Here is a 6,852-nt window from a genome sequence, read left to right on the forward strand (position 1 = left end):
CCCTGATATCAAGCTCTATTACAGAGATACAGTAATGAAAACAGCTTAGTATTAGCATAAAAACAGAGATGTTAACCAATGGAATCGAATTGATGACCTAGATATTAATTCACACACACCTACGACCTAGTGATTTTTTTATAAAGAAGCAAAAATTATTATACAATGGAAAAAAAGAAAGCATCTTCAACAAATGGTCCTGGCATAACTGGATGTCAACATGTAGAAGAATGAGAATAGATCCACATCTGTCGCCATGCACAAAACTCAAGTCCAAATGGATTAAAAACCTCAATATAACTCCAACCACACTGAACCTGATAGAGAAGAAAGTGGGAAGTAGTCTTCAATGCATGGGCACAGGAGACTACTTCCTACATATAACCCCAGTAGCACAGACAATAAGAGCAACAATAAATAAATGGGACCTCCTGAAACTGAGAAGCTTCTTTAATGCAATGGAAACAGACAATAAGACAAAAAGGCAGCTTACTGAATGGGAAAATATCTTCACATCAGACAAAGAATTGATCTCCAAAATATATAAAGAACTCAAGAAATTGGACATTAAAATTCTAAATAACCTAATTTAAAGAAGTGGTGTGCTGAACTAAACAGAGAATTCTGTACAGAAGAATTTTGAGTGGCCAAAAGATACTTAAGGGTATGTTCAACTTCCTTGGCTATCAGGGAAATGCAAATCAAAACTACTCTGAGATGCCGTCTTTTATTTTATTTATTTTGTAGTTTGACTTTGAGTTTTATTTCAAGAGGCACACTTTATTGTCTGAAGGAAACTAGGCTAGGTCTCGATGGGCAGCAGTCACAGTTATTAGGCAAGTAAATGCAGCAGTACTTCCGTGTTGCCTTTACTTCTTTATGTTTTCAGCCTCATCTGGCTCTCTCTCAATGCTCTCTTTCCCATCTCATTTCTTTTAATTCTTGTTTGTATTTCTGCTCAATGAACCGCTTCTGATGGGCCATCTGGGGAAAGTTATATTTCTCAAGTGCATCCATTGCTGCTCCCATTTCTGCCTGCTGAATACTTGGTCCTTTCCCATAGCCTATCCTTTCGCCTTTGAAGTAAACAGCCACAGTGTAGGTTCTAGCATGGGAGGGCCCCACTGTCTGCAGAGTCTTGTACAAAGGGATGTCCGGCTCTTTCCCTTCTGTCCTAAGGGTCAGGCAACACTGCTGCAGCTGGGACTTGGGGTCATTCCAATCCTGATTCAAAATGAACTCCTTCAGTCGTGGGAATAAGCAGACATTCATGAAAGTATGGACATATTCCAAGTCCTTGTCAATGTACAAGGCTGCAATAAATGATTCCAAAAGGTCCGCCAGCATCTTGGTTCTCAGGGCCACGGGCCTCTTGATTTTGTCATTGGTGATGGCATGCTCCTGCATGCCCAGCTCCTCTGCTACCTTGGCTTGAGTTCTGTTGTTCACTAAAGAACTTCACAACAATGTTAGGTGTCCTTCATGATGACTGGGAAAATGAATGAACAAGTACTCCGTGGCTACCAGCTGCATTATGGAGTCACCTAGAAATTCCATCCTCTGGTTGTGGCCAAGGGTCAGGTGGTTTAATCCCACAGTTCTCAGTGTGAACACACTTACCAGAAGTCAAGCATGAGTAAAAATTACTCCAATTGCCTCTTCAAACTCCGTAAGTTTCTGCAGAACTGGAGAAGTTTCAATAAGTTGTCGATCTGTATTTGGCTCTTGTAATTGGAGTGGGTGGAGAGGATAATGAAGCCAGACTTCTCGTAGGTCCGGGTCATTAAAGAGTAAACATCCAAATAACTGTCTGGCTTCCTCCAGGCTGCCCTCCAAGTAAACGACTCCTATCAATGCTTCAAAACAATTGACCATTACATGCCGGGGGTCTGATACTCTGCACAGGTCTGGCCCATGGGCATACAGCACAAATCGATCCAGTTCAAGTTTCTTCACAAGCATGGCCAGGTGCTGGTTCTGAATGATAGCCGAGCGATAGGTTGCCAAGCCACCTTCTTCCAAACTAGGAAACAAATAGTACAGGTGGACACTGGTCAGAAACTCAATGACAGCATCTCCCAGGAACTCCAACCTTTCGCTGTGATTAATCCTTGAAGGACTTGGATCATCTTGGCCAAGGCATGACATAATAGTTATTAGGGTGTTAATTCCTTTCTTCCGCATGTGCATGTGATGGACTTTCCTGTCTCCGTGTTTGGGCTGTCGAATTCCACAATTGGATAAAGAGTTCCTGGCATGATCAGAATTCATCCCGAAGTTTAAATGGTGACTCGGATGAGTCATGGCCAGCTGTAGCAGACACCAGTCTTGGAAAGTATAGCCTATCAACTTGCCCAAGTGCATCAAACACTGATGGTATCGGATATGATGGGTCAGAACAGGCAGTATCATTGCATGCTGACAGACATCAGAACAAATGCCAGTTTTCCAGAATCCTTGGCTACTGAGTTCCACAGTTACTTCTCGTCGCATTGTGTTCTTCTGCCATATTTTCTGGAGCGCTTCCTCCCTCTGCGCCATCTTCTGTTTGTCCATTTGTTTGACTTTGGACTATTTGTTAGGAGGTGGCGAAGTTTCACGTAACTTTTCTATAATTTTTGGTACTGTGGGTCTCCTGCATAACTCAACTGTGCAGGGCATATCCCAAAGTGGACGATAATTGGAAAAGTAATGACATCAGGGTTGAATTGCTCACAATTCAGTTGATCAAAGCGGACAGAGCTTGGTTTTGTCCCAGGGTTGGTAGCAATCATGCCTTTGCATTCTTCTGCATATTTCTGCCTCTCAAGCTCCCCCCACTGGAGCATATTGGCAATTTCCTCCTCAGGCATCAAGGCCTTGCTACACCGGAGCAAGTAGAGAAGGATCTGGTGCATCGATAACACTTCTTTGCCGCTGTCTGGAAGAAATCTTACAAAACGTGGCATGAAATGAAATCTTGGACAGCAGGGAGGACTGTCTTCAAACAAAGGACCTTTAAGATTCCAGTCATACAGTTCCAAAATATCTCTGAATAGGAAAAGTGAAAACAGTTCAAGTCCTATTACACAAAAATTCTCAGGCATCATCTCTTCAATAAAGTGAATCATGTAGTCTATGTTGAATTTAATCACTTTACACGGTGGAATATTGGACAAGGGAGCATGTGCAAACATAAAAAAAAATCCTTTAAAGACATACTCATGATCATCATATTCTATAACTGTTGGCCTGTCAGTTAAAAAGTTGGTAGATGGGGAGACAGTAATTCGGTAGTGGAAAAGATGTCCAGCGTTGTTAGTCATGGGACCGCAGGGCTTGATTGCCTCTTCCCCAGGATAGATGCTGTGCCAGATTCCTGTGCGTCTGGCTTTGGCGCTGCATTTGCAAAGTGGTCCATCGTTCATCTGGCCCGGGTCATTGTACCAGAGTTCATCATGAAGCCGGTCAGGGTGAACCTTTTTGCGTTTGATCTCGGCAATGACATCAAACACCTCGGTGGCTGAGCTGCTGGAGCAGGTGCTCTCCTCAGGTCAGACTCACATTCAGGTCACTGGAACTCTCTAAATCTTCATCTAACTTTGTCTTCGGAGGTTCCCACGGAGGAGGAGCAGCTTTGGCCTTCTCTTGCCTGTTCCCCAACTCTTCCTCAAATTTGTAATATAAGTCACGGAGCCTACTTGTCCCGTGGACAGTAGAATCTCCCACCTGATCCATGGGGTCGCTGGAGTAATAACTCTCTGAATGTGTGCATCGAATCCACACAGGTTTAAGCAGTTCCTCCTCCTGCTGCTCGTTTCTGTCAGGAGGCGCCTCCTCAGGCTCTTTTTCTTTGACGGAAGTGTAGTTCTTCTCTTTGACAGAGCTCTGGCTGTCACCCCATCTGTCTTTTTCCTCCTCCCAATGAGCTCTCTGCTTCTCCCTGCTTGGAGAACGATGATTCACCGCGGTCTCTGGAGCTGGGGCCCAGGAATCTGAATTTTTAGTAATCTCCCCAGGTGATTCTGGTGTGCACCCAGCAGCTTCAGGAGCAACTGGTAAACCATAACTCCCCCTGGATCTCTTATACTCTTTCTTGTAGGTCCTCTCCGGAGATGGTGATCTGCGGTTGTCCCGGTGCTGTGTCTCTATCGTTTCTGCTCACTGCTCCTTTCGTAGCTGTGGTGGCGAGACAGTGTTCTCCCCTAGTCATACTCTGACCAGTAGCGGCTATTGGGTCTTCTCCTTTCAGGGCCGCAGCCTCGCTTCCGGCACTCCAGGGACCGATGCCTCTCGCCACGCCCATGACTGTGATCTCGGTGTCGGTGGTCATCATAGTGCTTAAGCCTTTCTGGGGACCTTCTCTCACTCTGAGCCTTTGGGAGTGAGTATGGGGGGGTGTCTAAAATGAGGGCTACTGCTATTGTTAGCACTGAGTGGAAAAGAATTGGAGTTGCTCTGGAAACTGCTGAAGTTGGGAGGTGGGAAACTGTGAGTGGCCAGGAGGGTAATGGTAATTAACCTGCTGGGGCATGACAGGAGGGGGTGGAGGGTGGAGCATGGAAGGCGGGGGTACCATGAAGGGGAAAGTGCCTTGTCCAGGAGGTTCTCCAGAGACTGGTGGGTTATTAGGGCAAGGCATTGGAGGGGGCATGGGTGGAAAACAGGGAGGAACAGGAAAAGGGTGTCTCATCTGGTGGTTGGGGAAAGGGGGCCTAACAGGGCAGGTGGGACAAGGCCTTGGGCTGACGGAGGCATGGGTAGAGGAAAAGGTACAAAGTTTGGTCGTGGAAGCATAAAATTGGGGGCTTGAGAGTTCGAGGATGTGCTTGAAGGTGCACTAGGAGTTTCATATTGGTATTGCACAGGAGGCTGCTGCGGATGAAGAAGTCTCAGATTTTGGGGCCTGAAAGCTGGCGCCAAGGGTCTGTCTCCATGTCCTCCTTGTCCTCGGGGACACCCTCGTCCCGGGTGGAACATTTTGGGACACGTATTGCCTTGCATGGTCACGTATCCTCCAGATATGCTAGATTTTCCACTCAGAAAGTAAGTTCAGAAATGGCCTCACGTGACAGCCACCCATGCCCATGTTGAACTACTAGATCCTTGAAATCATGAGTTCAGTCAGTCATTTCTGCATCCTTCAATTTAGAGAGTCCTCGGGTCACCGCTGGAGCCGAGCCTGGTTACTACAACAGCCTCCATGGCAGACCGCCCGCACCCCTGAGATACCATCTTACTTCTGTCAGAATGGCTAAGATCAAAAACATTAATGTGGAGCAAGGGGAACACTCATCCATTGCTGGTGGAAATGCAAACTTGTGCAACCACTTTGGAAATCAGTGTGACGATTTCTCAGAAAACTGGGAATCAACCTACCTCAGTATCCAGCAATTCCACTCTTGGGAATATACCCAAAAGATGCTCAACCATACTACAAGAGCATTTGTTCAACTATGTTCATAGCAACATTACTTGTAATAGCCAGAACCAGGAAACAACCTAGATGCTCCTCAACGGAAAAATGGACAAAGAAAGTGTGGCACATCTATACATTAGAGTACTACTCAGTGTTAAAAAAATAATGACAATCTTGAATTTTGCATGCTGATGGATGGAATTAGAAAACACTATCCTAAGTGAGGTAACTGAGACACAAAAAAATGAATATGGTATGTACTCACTCATGTGGATACTAGGCATAAACAAAGGACATTGAACCTATAGTTCATGATCCCAGAGAAACTAAGTAATAAGGTGAACCCAAAGAAAAACATATATAGACCCTTAAGGAAATTAGAAACAGACAAAACTTTGGAATGTAGGGGCAGGGACTAGAAGGAAGGGGAAGAGGAGGGTTGAGGAGAACTTGAGAAATGGGATAATTGAGATGGAGGAAGGACAGACATTTGAGCAAGGAAAGAGATATCTTAATTGATAGAGTCATTATGGAGTTAGCAAGAAACCTGACTCTAGAATAATGCCCAAGAACCCACAGAGATGACCCCAGCTAAGACCCTAAGCAATAGAGGAGAGGGTGTCTGAACTGGCCTTACCCTGTAGTTAGACTGATGATTATCTTAAATATCACCATAGAACCTTCATCCAACAACAGATGGGAACAGAAGCAATGACCCACATCAGAGCACTGGATTGAGCTCCCAAAATCCAGTTGAAGAATGGAAGGAGTGAGAGTATGAGTAATGAATTCAAGACCATGGGGGGGGGGTCATCCACTGAGACAGGTTGCTTGACCTAATGGTAGCTCACCAACTCCAACTGGACTGGGAGTCAACTCTGAAGGGGTTTGACAGTTGGAACAAACTAAGGGGCCACTGATAGTGACACTGGGATTTGTCTCTACAGCATGTACTGGCTTCTTGGGATCCTATTCTCTTTGGATGTAAACCTTGCTCAACCTAGACGTAGTAGGGAGGGCCTTGGACTTTCCACAGGGCAGGGTGCATGGCCCTCTCTTAGGATTGGAGGGGGTGCAATGGGAGAGGAAGAGGGGAGAGAGTAGGAATTTGGATTGATATTTTTAAAGTAATAAAATAATAAAAAATATATAAAAAGACTTAAATAATACCAGAGAATTAACAGCTGAAGCAGAAAAGGAATTGATGTTGTTGAGGAGAAATCACAGGAGGCACATGTGGATAGGGTGAATCCAAATATTAACTGAATTCTAGTCATATTGCCTTCCAGAATTTCTCCCATGGGAATTTTAATGCAGAAGGATGATATTATCTTAAAATGGATCTTTTTTACCACATAAACCAATTAAAATTAAAAACTTACATAGAAAAAGTCTCTCAGTTAAATATAAAAGATAAATTGAAACTTTGTCAATTAGCAGAGATTATAGTGCCT

The 6,852-nt window shown here is 44.6% G+C and overlaps 1 pseudogene; it reads right to left on the bottom strand.

The window, feature by feature from the left end:
- Positions 1-869: 869 nt before the first annotated feature.
- On the bottom strand, positions 870-4,983 carry LOC146894003 (ribonuclease 3 pseudogene; annotated as a pseudogene).
- Between the last annotated feature and the right edge of the window lie 1,869 nt (positions 4,984-6,852).

The sequence above is a fragment of the Myodes glareolus genome, chromosome 8, assembly GCF_982192425.1.
Source record: "Myodes glareolus chromosome 8, mMyoGla1.1, whole genome shotgun sequence".
NCBI classification, from domain to species: domain Eukaryota; kingdom Metazoa; phylum Chordata; class Mammalia; order Rodentia; family Cricetidae; genus Myodes; species Myodes glareolus.